The sequence below is a fragment of the Nanorana parkeri genome, unplaced genomic scaffold, assembly GCF_000935625.1.
Source record: "Nanorana parkeri isolate BGI_ZX_2015 unplaced genomic scaffold, ASM93562v1 scaffold446, whole genome shotgun sequence".
NCBI lineage: Eukaryota > Metazoa > Chordata > Amphibia > Anura > Dicroglossidae > Nanorana > Nanorana parkeri.
Window position 1 is genome coordinate 40,042 of NW_017306714.1, and position 24,222 is coordinate 64,263.

Here is a 24,222-nt window from a genome sequence, read left to right on the forward strand (position 1 = left end):
AAAGTAAACAGATGGGCGAAGCGATCTGTGACATCACGGATCACTCCACCCATTTGACATTTACAGCTGTCAAATACAACATAATATTTGTGAGCTCCTAAATGCTATTCGTGAGCTCCCGAATGCCATTCGGGTCTGTGAGCCGAGGTGTCATAATACGTCTCATGAATACTTTGACAAATTTTCGTTGCAGCAAAGTGACATATTTTTTTTTAAAATGTCACTGTGCTGCAACAAACGAATGGAAGGAAAATGAAACGACAGTACGTGCAGAATACCGCTAAATAAATAAATAAATAAATAAATTTCGTCCGAATCCCAAAACGAATTGATTTTTGGACCTGTATCCCGAAAAACTAAATAACACAAAATCTGTATCAAAACGAAACTAAACACATTTTTTGCTGGTGCACTTGTCCTCAGGAGTTCCAATTTTGGCTTTAATAAAATGTACAAAACAACAATAAAATATAATATATAGCAAAACATACCATTACAAGAATATGTGCACAATTTATTCCACAATTTAAACCTCTTACTTATGTAGTATTAGGGTGTTCGAAGACATGCCTGTTAAAAGTATGATGGGTGAGCATAGAGATAATTCCAGATCAGCCCCCTCAATCGGGTAAGATAAATATAGATGATTCTATTATGATCATAATGATCAACCAGCACCGGTGCCCACCATTCATTGATACTGGAAATCACTGTTGTTTCCTAAACAGAAGGGAAACTAATATGGAAGATTACACTACAAGAAAACACTGCTGCAACATTAAATCAATGAAGCATGATGGGCTATAGACCAGCCCTGGTTCTGACTCCAGTTAACATATCTTTACATGCCAGTAGACTGTTCAGCAAGACATCCACTTAACAAAAATACAGTCTGCTAATATATTGCTCAGTGTTGGAATAAGGTTATTTGGTTCCCAATGAGCCAAAGTATGCCACTCTTCCTTAGAGGCAAATGGAGCTTGCATATCAGCAAGTTCAGTGGCCAGGCTGGTACAAGGTACAGAAATGACAGCTGCGGTCCACCAGCCGGTTTTGCTTAGACTACAAATGCCGGACTGAGCCTCCAAATGTTTTGCTTTGAGAAGTACAGATATCGGACCAAGCCTGTAAATGTTTTGCTTTAGAATACAGATCTGGTTCTGCAGTAAAGCTCAAGGAAACTGACCCAGTAGCATTTAAAATACTTTACTAGGCAAGAATGCTATGTGCACAAACTTAGTTACAGGAAAAGTTTACCGTAAACAAAACAAACATGCAGACAGCTACAAACAAACATACATACACATGCACCCACTACACTATCCTTTCTAGTAGACGGAATAGCTTCTAAGGGAGGAAACACCAAAGAAGATTAGCTTCAAGCTGCAAATTTCGTAAATTCCGTAAAGAACAGGACATCTTGGCAATGAATCATTCGCACGAAAATGGATTCTGGTTGCAGGCTCTCTCTCTCTAAGTCCTTTGCATTAGAATTCCATGGTGAGAGAAAATATAGCTGGCCTGGTTACCCAAAGGACCTATTACACAGTGCTATATTCTCTGGCCAGATAATTTAAGAGGCACCTCCACACAGTCTCGTCACTCGCACACAACCCGGGCTTCTCGCCATTAGCCCCGTGGTGTGGCAAACATCTGTGATTCACGTCCAGGTCCCCTCCCTCCGGCACAACTGCTGAGACACACCACCGAACAGCCCATCCATGGGCAGACACATGGGCAGACGATCACGGCCACATCAACAGTGCATCAACACACCTCCCCACTGTCATTGGGGACAAGTTCCCACACAGCCTGTCCTAATTAGCCCAGGATCACTGCAAATAGGATCAATAGGATCAATCATCATTGGATTTACACTAAACAGCTCCCACATAGCTTCAACTTGCCTGTCTTTACCACACCAAAAATATCACCTCAAGCAGCACCCACACAGCAAAGATAGACTCTAGGATGCCAACCATCCCACCAACATCTGGACATCATCTCATCCACTTCTAACCGATCAGATTTGATCAGAACCCTCCCACTATACCATCATCAGGATCCGAATCAGCTCGCCAAGCCGTCATCACGTCACAACTTACTTCATAGTGAGTCTCTAAACACCACACCTATGACTAAAATCGTTCCTGAATTCTCACTTGTACCATCGTTATAACTTTCTTCTGTTCCAACCACCACCACCCCTGAGGTCAAACAGCTACCTGTACCAAACTTCAATACCATCACTCCCATGATGTTACCTCACTGAAGTGCTAATTCACCCCCCCCCCCCCACACATGAGTAAAATACAATTATTACTCAGTGTTCTCACTTATCCACAGCTATTTGCGCTAGGTTGTGGCACTTCTTTCTTCACTGTTTGTTTTTTTTTGCACATATGTTGGACAACCTGGTCCGCACATATTAAGGGCAGCATACCAGCGACTTACACCCCTGACCCAATGGAGAGTGCAACATCATTGGACTGCACTTGTGATGCAGAAATAGGAGTGTCTCTTGCCTCAGCTTTGTCTTTCTCCGCAGCCAGGGCAAGATTGATGCCTAGGCTAGCTAAGCAATATGTGACCATATATGGGTCCTATATGAAAGTCTGCTGCTGATCCAGGACTGATTCCTTTTGATAAATGTCTGGTCAATGGAGTCTGTTGACAGATGCACTCTTTTATCTGTCACAAAACCTCCAGCAGCACTTAATGTCCTTTCGGAAAGCACGCTGAATGCAGGGCAGCCCAGCTGCTCCATTGCATATAGGGTAAGTTCTGGCCAGTGATCCATTCTCAAGACCCAGTAAGCCAGTGGATCGTCTGTTGGAAAGCTCTCCATGTCTGCTCTTGCCCCTAGATAATCGTGCACAATATGATGCAGACGCTGCCGATGGGTGCCTAAAGCTAACAGCCCTGGGCGCTGAGGACTAAAATTTCTAAAGGCATCAGTCAGGTGGCCCCCTTCTCCAACGCTCTTCCTTTGACCAACCGAAGCCTGAGAAACCCTGAGAAACCCTCAGAAAATGGTAACCTACCAATGTCTCGAAAGGTGTTAACCAAGTTTCGCTTCAATGCGTTCTTAAGTTGTTTCATCCTGTGCTCTCTGAGCTCTGCAACTTTATGCTTGTAACGTGGATCAAGAAGGGTTGCCAACCAGTAATGATCCCTCTCCTTGATACCACGAATCCTCGGGTCGTTTCACAGGCTTTGCAGAATAAGGGAGCCCATGCACCGTAAGTTTGAGGAGGCATGAGAATCAGAGTCTTCAGGGTCACTGAGGATGACACTATTGTGAACTACCTCCTCCCAGCCACATACTACTCCTGGGGTTGCTGGGGACTGAAAACCCTCCCTTGGGAACTGCAGTATGTCATCTTCTGCTTGAATGCCTCCACAGCTGCCATAATCCTCCTCCTCTTCTTGTGTATTATGCTGCCCCGCGGGAATGGTTTCTGCATAAAGGACGCCTTGAGAGGAAAGGAAGTCCTCCTCTTCATCCCGCTATTCTGCCTCAAGTGCCCTATCCATAATTCCACCCAGTGTATGCTCCAGCAGGAACACAAGAGGCATAGTGTCGCTGATGCATGCATTGTCACGGTTAACCATCCTTGTCGCCTCCTCAAATGGTGACAGTACAGTGCATGCATCCTTTATCAGCAGCCACTGGCGTGGGGAAAAAAAGCCAAGATCCCCTGAGCCTGTCCTTAGACATACTCACACAGGTACTTGTCGATGGCCATCTGCTGTGTGTGCAGCCTCTGCAGCATTGCCAAAGTGGAATTCCACCTTGTGGGCATGTCACAAAGCAGGCAGTTTGTGGGCAGGTGGTATTCATGTTGAATTTCAGCAAGACGAACACTGGCTGGGTATGACCGCCTGAAATGTCTACAGATGTTTCTGGCCTGCCTCAGAAGATCTTGCAGCCCTGGGTACCTGTTTAAGAAACGCTGCACCACCAAATTGAGGACGTGTGCCAGTCATGGTACATGTGTCAACTTTCCCTGTCTGAGGGCGGAGAGATGGTTGCTGCCATTGTCGCATACAATCATTGCTGGCTCAAGCTGCCATGGTGTTAACCACCTCTGGGCCTGCCCCTGCAGAGCTAAAATAATCTCTGCCTCGGTGTGGCTCCTGTCCCCTAGACAAACCAGCTCAAGCACCGCATGGCATCATTTAGCCTGACCCTTTGTGTAGCACCATGAATGCTTAGGGAGAACTGCTGTTTCACAGGACAATTCAGCAGAAGAGGCAATCATGGAGGAGGAACCGGAGGGGTGGAGCAGACAGATTTCACATGATAACCACCAGTTTTTTGGCAAGGTGGCTGAACAAACTCCAGCACTGAGCCCCATTCTGCTTCCTTCCCAGCTGCAAGCAGAGTTACCCAGTGTGCCATGATTGAAATAGAACATCCCTGACCATGCTTGCTATGTGGACCTTGCTGCTGAATGCCTTGTCCACCGAGGCCAAAACATTGACTTCCACATGATGGTACAGAGCTGGAATGGCCTTACATGAAAATAAATTGCATTTGGGAACCTGCCACTGTGGTACCCCACATTCTGCAAACACACTCACAGAAAGGGGCAGAGTCCACTAGATGGAAAGGCAGCAGCTGTAAAGTTAGCAATTTGGCCAAGCTCGCTTTTAGACGCTAAGCATGTGGATGGCTGGGACAATATTTTTGTTTCTGCTGTAGCAGCTGGGGCAGTGATATTTGACTGGTCAAATCTACAGCTGGTGGGCTGCTGGCAGATTTGTTGAAAGGACCTGTGACACCTATTGCTATACCATCATCGCTCTCAGTGGAGGCTATTGATATGGCATGACATATAGTGGGGGTGGAGATGGCAAACGAGGAGCGAGGAGAAGTGTGAACCGTTTTCTGGTGCTCTTGCTAATGGGCTGCGTGACAGTTGTTCGGATGTCTTTTTAAGGACGTGGTACCCAGGCGGCTGATGTTTTTGCTGCGCTTGATCCGCTTGAGACACAGATTGCAAATAGTAATGCTGTAGTTTGCTGCACATGTGCTGCTCTGCTGTCTGATGCCATAAGGTGGCTGCTCTTATGGCTATCCCTGGAGGACATCCTGCCTTGTTGGGGTTGTGCCTCCTCCTCACTTTCCTCCTCTTCTCAATCAGGCATCATCATCATCCCCTCTGTCCTTGTCACTGGAGACAACCTGGCAGTATGCTGCGGCTTGTGGTACATGAGTGCCGGTTTGTTGTCTATAATTGGCACCCCCTCCCTCTAGGCTCATGTTACTCCCTTCCACAACCTCAGAGCCAACATCAGACCATTAAAATTGCTGCACATCCTCCACCAGCATGTGACTGATGCTATGTTCAAACAATTCAGCTGACTCCTCTGTGCATGATGGTAGGGCTACGGCAGGAGTAGCTGTAGACAAGGAGGCAGAATAGGCTGCTTTGGCAGCTGTGGTGGAATGGAAACCAGAATGAGCCTGGGTGACAGAGGATGAGGATGGCATAATTATCCACTTCACCACCTCTTCTGTATGTTGTGGCTGAATAACACGGCCAGCACCAGATAAAAAGGCAAGCGTGCCCTACCTGCAGAGGATGGACCATGTCTACAACCACAACTGTGGATATAGGCTGCTTGAATATCTTATAGCTGCATGGGAGCATCTGCCTCTCCTTGTTGGCCTTTCAGACATGATGCGGATTGCAATAGACTGCAATAATAGACTGCAATAATACACTGTTATAATAGACTGCTATAATAGACTTTCTGCTGTAGTAGACTGCATGCTATAGTAGACTGATATATGAGGTGTAAGCAGCCTTATATAGTGTGGTGCTGGAACTTAGCTGTGAGTTATGATTGGGCAAACTCATTGTGACTTTACCCAATCATGGCTCTTTCAGATTACTATGCCCTGATTGGGCAAAGTCTGGCACCTGACCTTGTGGAGCACAAGTACCACAGTGCCTTGTGGGCACGAACTAGCGATGTTAGATTCATACATCGAGCCCAACCCTAAACATACTTTATCTCTGTGCAGCGCACGCAATTTTAAGGCTTGACATGTTTAGTGTCTTTTTACCCGACGTGACCCCATCTTTTATATTTTACCAAAAAATTGGGTAATAATAAATGTTTTATCATTTAATATAGGGGAAACTGTTTTTTTTTTTTAAATTTCGGTAATTTTTCCTTAATATAGTAAAAAAATAAAACCCCCAGTGGTGAATAAATACCACCAAAAGAAAGCTCTATCTGTCCCCAAAAAAGGGTATAAAATTCATTTCAGTACAGCGCTGCATGACGGAATAAATGTCAGTCAAAGTACCGCAGCGCTGAATACTGAAAAATGGCCTGGATGGGAAGGGGGTTTAACACCGCGGATGTCAACTGGTTAAGTTGCATTAGTGAAATAAATGAACTTTGCACGATATTCTAATTATTCGAGTTTCACCTGTATATTCACCTATACATATAAGACTGAAAAGAAGCTTAGAGTGTGTCATTATGGGAAGGCCATCCAACCAATTAAAATGTATACACATCAATGCAATGAGCCAGGATGTTGTGAGTGTTTACTTCAATGAATGTGACCAGTCTAGTGTGAATCCCAGGACAGACAAATTAATTTGCCCTTTGCTGTGGGCACTATAGAAGGCTTTCTTCATTTCCAGCTCCAGCCTCAGGTGGCCTTTTTAAGAAAGCATACCCATAGCTATATGAAAAAGCTGGACGCTTAGCATGGAAACTCCCCATTACTATCATTTGACAGTGATCGTTTGACAAAGGCATATTAAACTTTACTTTGCAACTTACTTTATTCCTTAGTTAAAAAGAAGAAAAAAACCTGGGCATTAGTAAACCAATCAGGATGGGTCAATTTGAAATCAGCACAAGCATATGGAATGATAGATTAGTAAAATAATAAAACAAATACTGAAAATGCTATTTATAATAGTGTAGCATGTAACATAGCACATAATAGTACCTCCTTACCATCCTGTCTTGAATTGTATTGTAATTGTAATGTCTTCCTTACATTGTAAAGCGCTGCGCAAACTGTTGGCGCTATATAAATACTATGTAATAATAATAATAATAATAATAGCATGTTATTTCACTTGTAATAAATTTGTTTCCTTTCTCTTTCCTTTCTGAACTGTTATAGAGCATATGCTTGTCCTTAACCGTTTGCTGCATATATACAATTTTTAGCTATTTCTGCTTAAATTAAATTACCAGAGGAATAATATGAAAGAAGGCTATGATAATTCTCTGAAAGTCACTCCTGTAAGTGCTCTGAATAAGTAGCAGTTCTACATTAGATGGCAAACCTATTCAAAGGCATGTATCCTAAGGGAGGTTAAACTCAATTTGGACAGAGAATATAATAATTAGACCATTGAATTGTTTTGTCTTTCATAATGATGGCATCTAACATTTGTATTCAAGCATTGTGCATTGAAAGTAGAAGTAATAATGAAAGAAAAAAAAAGAAAAAACAATATATCCTAAATAAGATCATTTTCCTTATATTCGATTGCACACATTAATTTGGCACAGAATCTGTGTTTTGAATTATCTGAAGGTCATTCTTACCATTTCCTGCAGCTTACATTTTAGCTGTCAAATTGAAATGGTTTGTGTATTAATGCACATACCATCAACAATCAAATGGATTATTTAATTAAATGTAATATCCATAGTAATTTGATCCAACTTGCTATTTTCTTGAAACATAACATTGTATTGTTGCAAGAGGCAATCACTTGCTTTTGAGTAACTGAGATGCAGCTGTAAATAAAACAACATTACCTTGTGGAAAATAAAGTAATATATGTGGCTAACAAGGCAAGATAAAAGTCATAATAGTAATTGGTATTTTATTTAGAGTTGTAAAATGGCTTGTGCCATCTTAATTAACCACTTCAGCTCTTGTATTTATATAACCCTTATGGCCCAGAGAAACTGTTACATTCCTACTATGAGCTTGTTTATTTGGTGACCAACTTTGGATTAGTTTAGATAACAAAGTAATATATACTGTACATTGAGGGAAACATATCAAAACTGGAGTAGGAAAAATCTGGAGCAGTTGCCCGTGGGAACCAATTGGCTTCCATCATTCATTTCAAAGCTTTGATGAACATACCAAGCTGAAAAGAGAAGCTGATCATTTACGGTGGGCTCCAGATCCTGTCTGCTCCAGTTTTAATAAATTCCCACCATTTTGTAGGAAGGTGTCCCTCTTTCTGATCACAAAAATACATTTTATCTATGAATAAAATAGTAAATACCATGAAACAATACATTGATTCATTGTATTCACTCAAAGACAATTATAGACTATCTGCCACTCCTACTGTGTAATAAAAAGCAATTACAAGATGTCAGCCAGTAATTGACAGCCAGTATTTGCAGGTAATAGCATTGGGGGGAGCAGCAGCAGAGGAGGCGGATGTCAGAAATGCATCCTAAAATTTTTGTTAACATTTTCTAGGACACATCTCCTACATTTAAATTATTCAAGGGGTGATACTGGTTCACATAATTCAAATGCTTTCAGAAGCTTAACACCCAACTGTACACATTTTTTCAAGTTAGAATGCATGTCAGGTTTTTGTTCTGTGGCCTCTATTTCCCCCCACTTCCTCACTCCACTAAAATGGTGTTTTTGTCCCCAGTGGAAAGATTTTTAATCAATTACTGACCTGACAGATAGTGAGGAAAATCATCCCAACAAAGATAACAGGGCAGCAATAACACCTTACAGAGGACCAAACCTTACTCCACTCTATCTAAAACTTCAGCCAGAATGTCAGCTCTAATTCACACCATAGTTTCTAATAAATTGCAAGCAATGCATGCCCAACTTTGTACTAATCCATAAAATACTTACCGAGACTAGGGTGAGGAAAGCCATGTTTAGAGTTTTTCTTAATCTTTCCAACAATCTGTGCCAGGTGACTATCTAGTATTTCTGATGAGGTAACACTGTTATATTGACTGCACTGTCTGTGGAGCATTCCATTAAGCTAATTATGAAATACAGTAAGAAATTCCTATGTGCAGTAAAGAAAAATAATTGACTTGGATTTGATAATGTTAAGATCCTAAAGGTGCCCATACACTTTACAATTTTCTGCAGATTTTCTGTGGTCAGATGGAAAAAGTGCAACAGATTGGCCCAGCTGGAGATTACTCCATCCACACAGTTAAGTGTAGATGCAGGAATCTGTTGCACCTTTTCCATCTGACCACAGAAAATCTGCAGATAATTGTAAAGTGTATGGGCAGCTTAACAGAAGAACATACAAGTGCTTTGGGTTGCTGCAGCCTGGGGGTCTTGGCTGACTGTAAAGATATTTACCAACTAGGAACAAGAGTGTATTGCTCATGTCTGTTAATACTCTTCCTGCTTGTAAAAAACTACTATGGCTCTGGTGTTTACCAGAAATGTTTGCCTGGCAAGCCATTTCCTATACCAATGAGCCCTTATGCTCTACTGTACAAAATGAGCCATCATTTTAAAACATCAGCCTAGCATTGATGAGTTCTAGGCTTTTGTGCAGCATCTGTACCTCAAGAAATGCATGTGAATAACCTGAGGGCATTAAGCCGTATTCTGTCAAAGAGTTCTAATTATTATTTTTTTAATTTGAAAAAAGCGTTATTATGTTTTTAACATTAATACAAAAGTATGTAACATGGATATATTAATATCAATTTTGGTACAGAGCAGCAATAAACAATGCAGGAAAAAAGATAATAGAAATGATTCAATTGCTGCATCAGTTGACCTTATCGTTTTTTATCGCAAAAAACACTATTGAAAGTCATCCAGTCAAAAAGGTAGGTTTATTGAGAGAGAGAGGTCCAGTGAAAAAGAGGCAGTTGTCCCCATCAGCACGAGGACAAGGTGCTTTTCCAGGGGCGACCTTGGAAAAGCACGCTCTCAGTGCTGAGGGCATGGGGCCTGGTATTGCAGGGAGAGGGGGGTGCTCACTCATCCCCCCTTTCCTGCCAGGCCTGTGCTCTGATCAAGGGACTGGTATGAATTTAAGGGGGAACCCCACACACTTTTTTTTTTTTTTACATGGGGTCTCTTCTAAAATTCCTACCAGACCTTAAGCTTCTGGTATGACTTTTGGGGGGAACCCCATGCTTTTTTTTAAAAAAAACGGGTCCCTCCTAACATTCCTACCAGACCTAAAGGGTCTGGTATTGTTTAGGAGGGGGAACCGCACGCTTTAAAAAAAAAGAAAAGTATTTTTTTCTTTAGAAATGTCAGTTTTGCTGCAGCAGGTTCTATACGTAGAGATGTGCCACTTTAAAAGCAGTTTAAGTGGACCCCCCATGCATGATATTTAAAGGAATTTTTCACTTTTATTGTTACCCTTTAAGTGATGTTAAAATCACTGCTCCTTTAAAAACTGCATTTTTTAAAAGTGCTTTTTTAATAATTCATGTCTCCCAGGGCTGTACCCAGGTCCCCATACACTATTTATGGTCAAAAATTGCATATAAGGCTTAAAAATGGGGACATTTGATTTTCAAAGTTCTACCTCCATAGAATTGCATTGAGTTCAAGTTCAATTTCAAACTTTTCCCATGTTCGAAAGTTCGAATTCGAAACGCAGGGGTGTTTGGCTCATCTCTATTCAGCATCCAATTATGTGGATCAAAAAATATGTATTTATTTTTTGGGCCTGTGAGTGGGTATTCTTTGCAAAGTTAATTTTCACCACATTCAAATTCCCTTGCAAAGTGAACAGACTGTTTGCCTTTAGTGAATCATGGCTTCACATAGTAGTTCTGAAATGGTTAATAACATTTCACAAATTATTTTTCAGTCCATGTTATTGTGATATCTCATGTGTCAAGATTTTAATATGAGTGTAAAACAATAGATTTTCTTGCATAAAAGGGGAAATGTGAATAATTTCTATGCTCTCTGATACATTGTTACATCAGTTCTCTTACATTGCTTTGAGTAGCAATGTAACAGAGAGCCCACAGGTGCATAGAAATTTGTTGTGATCAGTGCGAATGTGTTTTGCGTGTAGGCAACACAGTCGGTCAATGCCTTTGCTCTTATACAGAACCCCCCTCAATTGCTATGTTTGCCCAAAAATAATGGTGAATTAGTGGACTTTATAGGATAATTGAGAATGCTTTAGAGAAAACAGAAGTATTTGGCTGCTCTTATCAGGTTTTGTAGATTGTAGGTATTATGGGAGACAGGTAGACAGTCTATCCAAGACTAAAATTCATGGTGCTTTCTTTGTTATTCTTCATTATGTTTTATGGTTGCCATGAGCATTTGCCATTTCAATGTCTGCATGGTGCTGTTTCCTTTTAAATATTTGAACATTTCTCCAGAGATGTGTAAACATATAAATATATTTTAAAAATGACTGTGGTTCCACATATGATATCCTCTCTTGACCAGCATTCTCATTCAGTTTATTATAATGCACTCATGGACAGAGACTGAAAACTTCAATAGAATGTTCTAGGTAATTTTCTGTTATCCTAGAGTTTTTTTTCCAACACCTTTAGTAATACAGGCTGTACTTTTTGCTATAAATGTTAGGAAGTTAGAGCAAGGGTCTGTGTCTGTGATTGTGCATGCATCTTGTTTGGCTCAGAACTGTTCCTGGCCCTGTGACATGCGTGCATGTGTGTGTGCGGACTCACCAGGTATACACAGGCATGCATATGTGCGTAATTCAAATCCTGGCACCTAATGGACCATTTTGGCTGTAACAACTAGACCTCCTGCGCTGAGTAACCTGTTTTCCTGAGATTCTGTGTTTTGATTCTGATCGTCTGTTACCGACCCGACTTGTCTTGACCATTTGCTGCTATTCTGTTTTCCTGTGACCTTGGCCTGTTTCTCAACCTCCACCTCCACTCATGCCTGACACTCTGAACTGAGCTATCCACAAGATACAAACCTCAGCTTGTTCTTGACTACTTCCCTGCTAGTTGCCTGGTACTGCTCTGTCCGCTCGTTGATGACTCAGCTTGCTTGACTACATCTCTTGTGGAACTCTGTCCCCTCATGTTCCTCTCCAGTGACTTATTCCTGCCAAAAGACTTGCATTGCAAACCATTCAGCATTGCAAACCATTCTCCTGCAGTTAACATGTTCTGGCACTCGTGCCTCTGTGAACCGGTTCTGCCATCCAGTAGCTCTGGGGCTGGAGCTGCAAGGGAGGTTACCCTCATCAACTCAGACTCCACCCTGGTTTGTGATAATAATCTTGATTGGATGGCTAATACAAGAGAAAAGAGTAAGTTCACAGATGTATTCACATGAGCCCAACCAATACAGTAGTAAAAAAACAAGTACATTATGAGTATGGTTTAGGACGGTAGGAAATTCTGTTTAGATAATGTTCCAGGAACAAAGAACACTTGCTAGAAAAGACTGCTAACCACTCAGCCAACATGCTTCCCATACTGTTGCGATTGCAAGTATGTATTACAAAGGTGGAGAAATGAAATGTTTTAATGCACCTTTAACACACTTTTCCCACATACAGTTGTTGAAGGTATATCACACAGTAGGCTTTTCAGCTATGATAGACTTTTCTTTGTATAGTTGAACATGTTCTGCATTGCACCCAAATTGGTGCAAACTAATAATAACCTGTATTTATCTTACTAGTTTACAAACTGAAGTAGATACTTGTTGTCTGTGTTTGGGCAGATTTCCCACACTTCCTGTCTGGGTGACTATTCAGGAAGCAATTAAATCTTGCCATCAGAGATACAGAAAAAAAAAATCACACAGATGTTCTAACACTCCTCAACTCTACTACATTCAAGAATACCACAATTCTGGGTACAACATTGTCACAGCAAGTATAGAGTTTTATAAAAATGATTTGGATGCATTAACATATACAGTACATAATTGTGGCTAGTCTGCAAGGCATTTTACTAGAACCTTCAAATTTGCCTCCAACAAAGATTTAGAGCAGGGGTGTCGAACTCAATCTAATCAAGGGCCGCATCAACATTAAGGGCCTGTAAGACTATATAATTGTATCTAATCTTTATCATAATTGCCAATGCATTTGATTATCACTGGTTCTAGTGATAACTTAATACCTAGATCTCAAAGTAGAAGTCTAGGAAATGGCCTGGTGGGCCGGATTCGGCCCCTGGGCTTTGAGTTTGACACATGTGATTAAGAGAGTTATCCACTTACCTGCCAAAGGATCTAGCCATAGGTTCGACTGATCCTTTGGCTCACTTCAGCAAAGCATCAGACAAAGTCGACCCAAAGGGCTACTATACGTAATATTTACAATAGCCCGTACAGCAGCCAAAGGCAACCGAGCTACTAAGCTGAGATGCACACAAATGCTTTGACTCGGTTGAGCCATAGTGACAGCTGAAGAGTACAGAAAAGTCGGTCGAAGCTGACCATTCTCCCAACAAAAGACAACAGCTGTCACCGCTAGTTCTGCCCAATTGTTATTATATTTTGCCGGCATCTGTCAGATTCTTCATTCTGCAGTGGGAGTTTGCTGTGTGCGTTCGGGTCGGCAGGTGTTGCTTTTGTTATTATTATTTTGATGTTTTTTATTTCGCCTAGTCGTCATCATCGTGGACAACACTGGACATCATGATTGACTTTAGGATTGCGTCGGTTGATCCATTTATTTTTTAAAAAGAGGACTTGTCATAAATCCTTTGTTGTGTTTTTATTTCAATTAAAGGATTTTTGATTAAGGTCCGATTTTTATTTATCTTTTATTTAACTTTTTAGTGAATGGGTAGGGGTACAAGTACTCCTTACTTATTCACAAGCGGGGGGTGCATCTGGGAGCCCCTGATGTAAATAAGCCCACAGGGCTTGTGGGGATGGGGCCATTTTCCCCATTGGCACAGGGACAAGGTGGTTTTTCTAGGGGGGACCCTGGGAAATCATCCTCCCAGTGCTGAGTGCATGTGGCCTGGTTGGGAACTTTAGAGAGGATCCCATGTTTTGTTTCCCCCATTTTGGGGGGGTGGGGTTCCTCCTTAAATTCCTACCAGACATTACAGGGCTGGTATGACTTTTTTACTTGGGGTCCCTCCTAAAATTCCTACCAGACCTAAAGGGCCTGTATAACTTTTGGGGGTTACCCCATGCACTTTTTTCTTTTTTTTCAATAGGGGTCCCTCCTAACTTTCCTACCAGACCAACCAGACCTAAAGGGTCTGGTATGGTTTGGGAGGGGGACCGCATGATGTATTTTTTTTCTATTCTTCAAAATGTCTTTAAAAGGCAACCAATGGATGGCTGATTTAGCCAATGTATGACTGAAATCAGCCTTACTGAGTTGAAGTGAATAGCCAAACGACGTTCGGCTCCGTTTTTCAATTCAGCTTTGTGAATAACCCCCTTAGAGCAGATGAATGAACAGCCTCCATAATGTCTAATGTTAAGTATGTGTGACCAGAGCCTACATAGAGATTCGGGACCGATGGCTGCAACATCTCACGCATGCCCACCCCAGCAGGTCAGGCCACGCCGGCCTACGAGGATACTCACATGGAATGTGAAAGGATTGAACATCCCAGAAAAGCGCTCTCAGGTACTGGGTGAGCTGTGGTGGGGGAGGGTGCAGGTGACGTTTCTCCAGGAGACTCACTTTCAGTCCGGTCGGACCCAGAAACTGACCAACTATAGATTTCCCCACGCATATCATGCATCATCGCCCGACTCAAGATCCAGGGGTGTGAGCACGGTTATAAATAGGGCGGCTCTGTGGGCTTTTGACTCGGCACTGGAGGATCCGGAGGGCCGTTATTTATTTGTCAAGGGAGACCTGGAGGGGTCCAGAGTTACATTGGCGAATATATACGCCCCGAACGTCAATCAGATTACGTTCATGGAACACTGCCTTTCAGAATTATCTACATTCCTAGATGGTACCCTCATTTTGGGGGGAGATCTCAATGTGGCTCTGGAACCACTCCTAGATGTCTCCCGAGACGCGTCCCATCTGTCCTATGCTTTTCTCAGAAAATTTAAACGGCTACTGCAAGCAGAACAGCTGTTAGATGTGTGGCGGGTTCTCCATGGCCATGAAAGAGACTACACGTTCTTCTCCACGCCCCACCAATCCTACTCGCGCTTGGATTACTTCCTGCTGCGACAGTCTGACTTGCATAGGGTGGCGGCTGTTTCGATAGAGATCTGCACGATCTCAGATCACTCCCCAGTGGCCATGGAGATCCGATTGGGAGAAGAGACCATCCGGACCTGGCAGTGGCGGCTTAATGAGTCCATCCTGCAATATGAGGGGATCCGGGGGGGTTTAGAGCAGGAATTACGCACGTATTTCGAGACTAATCAGGCCTCCACAGCTAAGCCTCTTTCGGTATGGGAGGCACACAAATGTGTGATCAGGGGCCTTTTGATATCTCAGGGGTCTAGACTCAAGAAGATAAGATCGGCTACGATTAGCGACTTAACCAACCGTATCCGGCAAGAGGCCCGCCTCGCCTTGGCTGGACCTCTGGGGAGGCTGAGGTCCTCAGAGCGATAAAAGAATCAAAACCACATAAAGCACCGGGGCCGGGTGGCTTCACGCTTTTTTTATTATAAACAATTCTGATCCCTCCTTACCCAGCCATTCACCCGAGCATTTAACTTGATCCAGGAAGGACATGAGGTTCCGGCTGATACGTTGCGGGCTGCCATCACGGTTATACCGAAGGAGGGGAAGGACCACTCACAATGCGCTAACTACTGCCCCATCTCCCTGCTGAATGTAGATCTAAAACTGTTTACAAAGATTCTGGCCAATAGGTTGCTGCCCCATATGCAGGGACTTATCCACGCAGACCAGGTGGGATTCATTCCGGGGAGGGAGGCTAAAGAAAACACAACACGGGCCCTGAATGCCATCCACCTGTCTAGGTCACGGGATGTCTCTACCATCCTCCTGTCGACTGACGCCGAGAAGGCTTTCGATAGGGTGGATTGGGTTTTTCTGAAGACGACACTGACCTACCTGGGAGTGGTAACCGAGTTCTCCACGTGGATAGCAGGCTTATATTCCCATCCGACGGCATACGTATGACTCAACGGGGTGGCCTCGGGAGATTTTTCTCTTTTCAATGGCACACGTCAGGGTTGCCCTTTATCTCCCCTACTGTTTGTGTTGACCTTGGAGCCCTTCTTATGCTACGTCCGTAACGACCCTAACTTCCCCGGTTTGACGGTGGGGGCTCCACCCACAAAGTGGCAGGTTATGCAGATGACCTGCTCTTTTTCGTGACGAGTCCAGCCACCTCCTTACCGAACCTTCTAGCGGAACTGGCCCATTATAAATCCCTCTCAAACTTCGCGATTAATCTGCAGAAATCGGAGGCCTTAAACCTTAATGTCCCCAAGACCGTGATAGATTCCCTGACGCCCTACTTCCCCTTCACATGGGCGGCCCGTAGTCTTAAATACCTGGGCATATACCTGACGTCTTCCATCGGGGAGATCTTCTCTGCCAACTTTCCGCCATTCTTTACTAAAATGAAGCTGGACTTGCTGCTTTGGACGAAACATACGTTTACGTGGTTTGGCCGGAACAGTATACTCAAAATGAACGTTCTCCCCAGACTGCTATATCTCCTCCAGACCCTACCAGTACAGGTCCCTGCTTGCTTCCTGAGGAAGGTAAAAGGGGAATTCGGCAAATTTCTAATGGCACATAAGGGCCACCGTCTAAGCCAACTACTGATGTCTCGACCTAAATGCAGAGGGGGCTTGGGGTTCCCAGATCCTCTGAACTATCAAAAGGCGGTGCAGCTTTGTTCTATTCTTGTCACAGAAATGATGTAATCTGTGATATGTAATTGAAAATAGCTAACGTCCTGGTAAAATGCTTGGCAAACAGACCCACCTAACTGATTCATATGTTAATACAATAAAAGTCAACTGACATTTATAAAGTTAAACAAAATAACTGTTTGTAAATATGCTAAGGAGTTTTAAATTCACAGCAAATACTGTCCAGTTGTCATCAGCATTGTAATAGGAATACATAATACAGTTGTTTTTGATAATTCAATCAAAGCTTACTTGAAAAAATCCCTTTTATGCCTTCTGTCTGCCCATCACTTTCAACAATCTCCCGTATTCCCAGTGTGCGTTACAACTGTTTCCCTGCTGCTTGATGTAGTGCAATCTTGATTTCCCAAGACTACATATCCCATCATGCATTGCTTCCAGCAAGCAATTATAATGTTATATTGCTAAGACATTGAGTTGTAGTTCAGAGGACAGGCTCTGTGACACAATGAATGCATATTCACAGTGCTGACCTATGGGCATCTTCAAAAGGTATGTTTACAAACTTCTATATTTAATTGGTTATTAGGAGTGGGATAGAACTTATGGAAATTCAATATAGAAATACATATTTATTTGTAGTTTTTGACCATAGATACCCTTTAATAACTAAGATTATGATTTGAAACTATAGTATTTTAAGGTCTTGTAATATGAGTTAGTAGTTTAACACCTTGGTCTATGAATACTTGTTAAAAAAGAGACATATCCGGATGTATTATAAATATTTATTTACCTTTACTCAGTGATTATAGCTTTTTTATGACTCAGAAGTAATGAGCTTTAGTATTAGCACATTGCATGGCTAGTTACTCCTCATTTTGGCTAAAACATTGCTTTAACATCTGAATTTGGGAATTAAATGTGCCTCTTAGGCATTAAAAGATTTCTCAGACTAAGTTTGGAGAGGCTGTGTTCTAATTAAATTACAGAAAATGTTTGAGTTTGCTGTAGCAAGTTCCTACCTAAACAATTATCACAAGTATGAGTAAAGTTTCTACTGCAGCTTTGATAGAATAGAAGTATTATTCAAAATGAAAATGATCACTGAGTGGTCTGATATGCCTTTGTGCAAGAAGGATACATCTTTAACCCGAAAAAAAAAAAAAACAAGGAGGACAAGATCAATCATCAGCCCAGTTGATTGATGGGAAGGTAGCATTAAAATATGTTTACTTTCCTGTGCAATCTCTTGGCTTAACAAAAAGTTGCTAAACAAATGCATTGTTTAGGTACTAGTTGTGATGGATCCCCGTACTCAGGATGAGTATGTCCACCGCTGTCTTCTTCCTTGCTGAGGAGATATTGCAACCTGAAGATCCTTAGCTCCCAGTTTCCCCAGTCACTAGCCAAGGCTCGAGTGTAGGGTGAAACAAACTCTGATTTATTGAGAAACTGCACAAACTTTTATACAGAAAGTGATGAGATCAGATTATAATCCCATCACATCCACCCTCCCCTCCCAGACAATCGGTCTGCTCAACACCACAGGGCTTCCCCTGCTAACGAGCTCCAGACAGCCAAAGCAGGAGCCTGGCCAGAATGTCATTGTTCTGAGCTCCCTCAGAGAACAATGGTAGATAACGAGGGATGGTGCTGATGGTCTTTCCATAACCAGGTTACTTAGTATAACGCACACAAAACATAACTCAATACCAATACACATTTAACTTATAAACTCATCACCGTGTCGTCACACTAGTGAAATAAGCTATTGTGATTTGAGTAAAAAGACAAATTGGTAAAAATAATTCTTGATGATGGGATGTGTGATACATTAGATTAGTTCAGTAAGTATATGATGATATGAATTTAAGTGTATGATCAATACATCCATTTGATCCATCAATTTTTATAGTCTCTAGAAAAATAACATTCATTCTAATTATCGATCACGTTGTTTTGGTAAAATAAATGATCTGATCTGTGACGTATTTTGGTGTTTTTGTGGGTAGGTTTAGAGAGAATACCCGTGTACATTACCCGGTGAAAAGCTCTTATAATCAGCTTTACTGAATATTCAAAGAGCAAAGCGTAGAGAACATGTAAGATACCATAGGCTTCTCCTGACAACAGGAAGACCTATCCCCTTATAATGACTTATCACTTTGTGAGTTGTAAAAGAGACTGCCTTTGATAAACAGATAGGGTTGATATACTAAAAGCAAATAAGCTTTTCACTTTACATAGGAATTTTCACTTTGCAAGAAAATTTCCTTCAGCTTAGTGAATGTGGTGAACATTCACTGTGCAAAGAATATCCAATCACGTGCAAGGAAAATTAAATTATATTTTGCGTGCAAATGGTTTAATGATGCAAGTCAACAAAGTTATAACTCATCACTTAGCTAAGGAGAAATTACCTTGCAAAGTAAACAACCTGTTTGCCTTTGATAAACTAACCTCATAGTTATCACATCTCCATTTTTCGTAGAATTATCTAGAATAAAATAACAGGAAAATTTATGAAAATGAACAGGGGACAAGCTAATGGAAAAGTGTTATTTTTTTAAACAAGCAAAATATCTTCTACTAGTGACTGAGAGTGCCAGAAAGCCTTTATTATTGTCACTGTTGAAAACTTAGCAATACTAGTCATCAGTCCAAAGAGATATTTGTTGGGAGTTGAACAATTACAGGTCAAAGGGATGTTGTCAGCTGACACAGACTGAGCCTTATGAGAGGAGAAATTAAAGAGAAGGGTTATAGACTAGGCCAGGGCTCAAAATTTCCACTTGTCTTCTCGCATTTGGCGAGTAAAATGAAAGTGAGGGCGAGTGGAAATTTGGGTCTCCAAGTACCGGTACGCAGGCCAACTCCAGTTCGCAAGCCGCTACTATGTGACTCGCAGACAGCTGACATATCAGGCACACGGTCGCAGACCGCATACCTGACTTGCGGGAGCAGCTCCATGGTCTGCATCCGTGTTGGATGCAGACCGCAGAGCAGCCACTGTCAGCACTGGCTTCCTTCGGCCGGAGCTCTGACAGTTCTGACCTCCGGCCGAAAGAAATAATGTATGTGAGAAGGATAAATCCCTGGTTATCTGGGTGTGATTAGTGAGATCTGCTGCAGCCCCCACTAATCACCCCCAGATAACCTGGGATCGATCCTGCAGTGCTCACAGCCCCCTCCCTGCAAAGACGTGAACAGGTGAGGGGGCTCGGGGGAGTGTATTATTTTGGGGGGGTTAATAAGTGGGAGCGTATTATTTTATGTGTGTGGGGGGGTAATAAGGGGGGAGTATATTATTTTATGTGTGGGGGGGGGCTTATAACGGGGGAGTGTATTATTTTTTGTGTGCGGGGGAATTTTATTATTATTATATTTGTGCGCGGGGAGGGGGGCGTAACGTTGAGAAGTGCATTATTGTGTTTTAAGCTGCCCATACACCTTACAACCATCGCACGAATTTCGTTATGCGATGGTTGTAAAGTCATTAAAATCTCATACGATCTGCCCGTCTTGGACAGACAGAACGTACTTGCGATCACTGCAAGCCCTCCCCGCAGAGGGGCGGGATTCCGATGATTGCAGTACTGAGTGGGCAGTGTGCAAGCCGGCCCGTGCGGCATTCGTCTTCTGACCACGCCACCAACCCGCCAAAAATCGTACGATTTTTGGCAGGTTTTCCAGCGTGCTTGGAAGACGAAAGTCGTGTGACCTTACAGTAGAAGCGGTCGCACGCTGCCCATACACCTGACGATTATCGTACGATCACAGGATTATTGTATGATAATCGGCAGGTGTATGGACACCTTTAGTGTATGTGTATATTAGGCTCATTCACACCTAGAGTAATTTCAGGTGTGATTAGAGATTCCTGTGTCAGGAACTTGCGTTTTCCTGCAGCAGGAATCCCTAATCTGCCGTTTACAAGCGGCAATTATCGTAAGATAAGAATTATCATAAGATTATTTAAGAGGGTGTGTTTAGGGGCGGAGTTAAGGCTGGGCCAGGGTAAGGGTTAGGTGGGGCAACTGGTGGCTAGCAACTCTTAAGGCCTGGCTAGTAGCTCAGGACTTGAAATTTTGAGCCCTGGACTAGGCAATATAGAAAAGGGAAAACAAAAAGAAACAGGGAAGAGAAAGGTTCACATGCCTCCCTGCTACTGCATACCAGGGGATGCTGAACTGTCATTACAATGAGAGCACAGCTGGGCCGGCCATGATATCAAGGCCTGCCCCGCTGAGCTCTCATGACAGTTCAGCATCCCCTGGTTACTAGGTAACCAGGGGACACTGAACTGTCATTACAATGAGAGCTTAGCGGAGCCAGCTTTGATATCACTGCGGGCTCCGCCGAGCTGTCATTCTAGCTGGTCCCGGCCAATAGAAAACAGTTGAGTGGAGCTAGCTGTCACTGCTAGCTCCACCCAATAATTTTCTATTTTTTAACTTTTTTTACAGTTTTTCTATTCTGCTCGGTATCATGGAGGTACCGAGCAGAATAGCCAAGCCGAAAAAGAATAGTACCGAGCAGAATAGCCGAGCCCCCTTTGATAAAGGGGGCACCCAGATGTGGCCCCTTCTAGGTAAATGAGTAAAGGGTAAATGTTAAACATTAGGGTAAATGTTATGTCTACTCCTGTTCCCTCTACTCATTCTCCAAATAAATATTCAATAGTAAATAAACACAATACACAGTTTTTGACAATTACTTTATTAAAAAAAACAAAAAAGTCCCAAAATGTTTTTTTGTGTGGAATCCCCCCTTAATATTCCAAACAGACCTAAGGCCCTGGTATGAGTTGGGGGGTAGGGGAACCCAATACTGTTTTTTTAATTAATTATTTCATCTGAATGTCTAAAACGAAGAAATTAAAATTTCCCCAATGTACGGCTGATTTCAGCCGATATATGGCTGAAATCAGCCGTACCAGCCTGAAGTGAATAGCCGAACAGCGTTCGGTTCACTTCACTTTAGGTCGGTCATTCACTCGGCTGACTACGGCAGCTTAGTGAATAGACCCCTTAGTCTTTTGACTAAAATGCCATTTTAGTTTCTTGTCACCTGAGTAGTTTTAGTATTAGCCTAATTTTAGTTGACTAAATCTAATGGGTTTATTTAAAGTGTAATGCATTATTTGAGCATGTCTCTAGGAATTTCCAAACTCATTAAATGTAAAATGCATCCATACATATGCTGTTCTCTCTTTCCCTGATGTTGACATGTCTGTACAGTTTGTGCAACAAGTGTTTGCTAGCTGGTGTCCCATTCGGTAAATCAGTAGGTTATTATTCAGTTGTGAATGTCTCCCTACTACAGGAAGAGGAAGAGCTCGAGGAGCGAAAGTCAAAATGCATAGTCTCTCCAATTTTAATTTTGTTTTCGCTTGTAAATGAAAATTCGGCACATTTTTGTTACGTTTCATTAACTTCTCTATTACTTAGTTTTCATTTTGTTTTTGTCACTTAAAAACATGCAGATGACAAAGAAAAAAAAATATTTGTCAACAAAAGTATCACTGGTACTTAGGTAAATCAGTCGTGGCTATTCACAAAAGTGTGAAGAGTTTGGAGACGTAAACAATGTAGGACAACATAGCTGAACTGGAAAGTGAACTGAATTGGATAATTTTTCCAAATCAGCTATTGTGGCCTAGATTATTCACTTCTCTAGCCTTCTCCAAACTCTTCACCCTTTTGTGAATAGTCCTGTGTGACTTGAACTGTCTATAAAACAGCTTCTTTATCAGTAGAAGAACAATTGTGTGCCAGATCCAGCAAAAAATATGTCTTCTAAGTGTATCTGTCACCTCACTGGGGAGTTTCCTTTTTATCTCCTGTCAGGAATGGAAGTCAGGACACAGACTGCAACAAAACCCTTAATTCTATGCAAGATTGGGAAGGGAAGGAACCTCCGTCAGTTGTCTGTGTCTTCCTGTCCAGATAAACACTGTTCTTTTGTATTTCTTTCAGAGGGACAGGATGTAGGTGAAATCTCCCCAACAGGGTCAGGTACAGCAATAAGAACTTGATACCAATATTTATTTTCCCAACTCTATTTAAAACTAAACAAATATGTTCTGATTGGAGTTGGGCTTTAACATGTAAGCAGTCTGACAGTCTTTTGTGCACTGCAGAAGGTCTATGACAACTTATAAGCAGTCTCCGACAATCTATTACAGCATGTGTGCAGTCTATGACAGTCTTCTGTTATATGCGTGCAATGTTTGACAGCCTATTGTTAAATGTGAACAGTAATTGACAGACTTTTAATATATGTCAGCAGCCGTTGTAAGTCTGATGCAAAATTTAAACAGTAACAGTGGATACAGGTGGGCTGACTATTCTGCTACTGAAAAAAATTATTATGTTTTGTAAACAAATTTTTTTTTAAACTGGACCTTCTTTTCTACACTATTTAATCATGCCCACTCAGAGTATTCCCTTATTTGTTATCCTCTGGTGGGTGCCAGTTACCTTAAAGGAGAACTATGGGGTCAGTGCTTTTCCCCATAGTTCTCCTAAGCACAGAGGCTTCCCATTCATTCAGAAAATATTTTACTATCATCCAGTTTCTGAATGAGGAAGAGCCTCTTTACAGAGTGCTTTTCCCCATTGAGAAACTCATGAATGAAAAGGAAGTGATGTAAATCACATCCTGTTCATTCATAACTGGGGGCACATAGTAATATGTGTCCCTAGTTATTTACAAACACTGGAGTGATCAGCTGATCGCTGTATTGTTTGTCCTGCACAGAGGATTGGTACATATCACTGATATGTACCGATCCTCTGCCGCTCGGCCACGCACACGGGAGCTCAGCTTCTCCTCTGGATCCCCCCTGCTCTCCCGGGCAGAGGCAGCAGGGGATCCAAGAAGTGAGGAAAGCACTTCAGACGCGGGGGGGGGGGCAGGGGGGGACGGAGTCACAGTACTAAGGCCGATGGCCGGGGGGGGGGGGCAGGGGGGGACGGAGTCACAGTACTAAGGCCGATCGGTGAGGAGAGAGGCGCCGGCTGTCAGAACCTGGCCGAGCGTCTCTCCTCCCTGCTCGGCCTTAGTTCTGTGACAACGGCTCCCTCCTCCACCGCCGGCTGCAGCGGTTCCTTCACTTCTTCTCGGATCGCCGCTGCATACAGATGGGGAGAGCCACGGGGATCCAGAGAAGCCCGACGGGTGGGAGGAGACGACATCGCGATTTACCATTGATCGCTACGTGATCGACTGGTAGATCGCGATCGACCTTAGGCACCCCTGATCTAGACCATTCCATCTCTTCTTACAGGCAAATAGGGGTGTCATTTTTCTGAATTATTCAGCATTGGGTATAATCTGATCTCTCCTGTTCTTGATCTTCCAACTGTAAAAAGAAAATTAAAAAGTGTATCTTACATTGTACATTTTATGGCCAGGAAGGGGGT